Source organism: Macrobrachium nipponense, chromosome 8, assembly GCF_015104395.2.
Source record: "Macrobrachium nipponense isolate FS-2020 chromosome 8, ASM1510439v2, whole genome shotgun sequence".
In the NCBI taxonomy this organism is placed as follows: Eukaryota; Metazoa; Arthropoda; class Malacostraca; order Decapoda; family Palaemonidae; genus Macrobrachium; species Macrobrachium nipponense.
This window is the reverse complement of record NC_087203.1, coordinates 111,671,501-111,672,936: the sequence shown is the minus strand read 5'-3', so window position 1 is coordinate 111,672,936 and position 1,436 is coordinate 111,671,501.

The window sequence follows — 1,436 nt, the reverse complement described above, 5'->3', positions numbered from 1 at the left end:
ACATTTACATGTGAGTTGCTTATTTAAAAAAAAAAAAAATTAAAGGTCAATCAATTCCTTTTGTACTACATGGCGACTGTTAAAAAATTTCTTGTATTTATTTAGAGAATAACACTTGCCTATTATATTATAATAATTCATCATGTTATATAGCTAACATGTGTTTGGCTCCCCACAAGTGATTCTAACATTCTACCTGTGTTTTTTCTTTTATGAAACTTATGTATCCAAATTGTTATTAAGAATCATTTGTATTTAGCTTTTTTTTTATTGCATTTGTCTATTTTTTCTTAATCCGCTGCCATATTTAATATTGCTTTGCTTGAATTTCGAGTCATTCTGAATAATAATAAAATAATAATAATAAATAATAATAATAATAATAATAGTAAATAATAATAAATAATAATAATAATAATTAAAAATTCCTCATAGTAGCACGAGTCTTCAAATGGAGAAACAAATCCACAGTTATGTAAATGTACATATATTTAAGTTTAAAACAGAAAAGATAGCTTTCGGGAATCTGTACGGTTCCCTTATCAATCTGATTGATAAGGGGGAACCGTACAGATTCCCGAAAGCTATCTTTTCTGTTTTAAACTTAAATATATGTACATTTACATAACTGTGGATTTGTTTCTCCAATAATAATAATAATAATAATAAGTAATAATAATAATAATAATAATAATAATAATAATAATAATATATTATTATTATTATATGATTATTATTATTATTTTATTATTATTATTATTATTATTATTATAACAAAAATGCTAGGAAATTCACAATATCCTGAAAAACATTTGTATGATAAAAATCCACAATTATATTAACAATTTTTATTATTTTATAAAAGTTACAAACAAGGACTTTCAAACACCTGAATGGTATTCCTCCTTAGTGTTTACGTAAACAAAAAAATTCGTTGATATAATCGTGGACTTTACTATACAATAATAATAATAATAATAATAATAATAATAATAATAATAACCTAATAATAATAATAATAATAATAATAATAATAATAATAATTACAGGATGATGTCGAGAAACGACACATTCAATGAACAAATATCAAGAGCAGTAAACAGTCCCAATACTTTCGTGGACTTAATGTTTTTGTTCGACGTTTGGTTTGCTGTTGTTCTTACTCTGCGTTTTTTTTTTTGCGTTGTTCTTCCCCTGCGTTTTGTTGTTCGTCCTCTGCGTTTTTTTTTTTTTAGTTTTTCCTCTGCGTTGTTTTGTCCTTTACGTTTTGTTGTTTTTCTTGTACGTTTTGGTGTTTCTGTTTACATTTTTTGTTGTTCGTTCTATACGTTTTATTGTTGTTTGTGTCTGCATTGTTTTTTTTATTTTTTTTTTTTTTGTTCTTCCTCTACGTTTTGTTGCTACTCTCCAACGTTTTGTTGTTCTTCCTCCGCGTC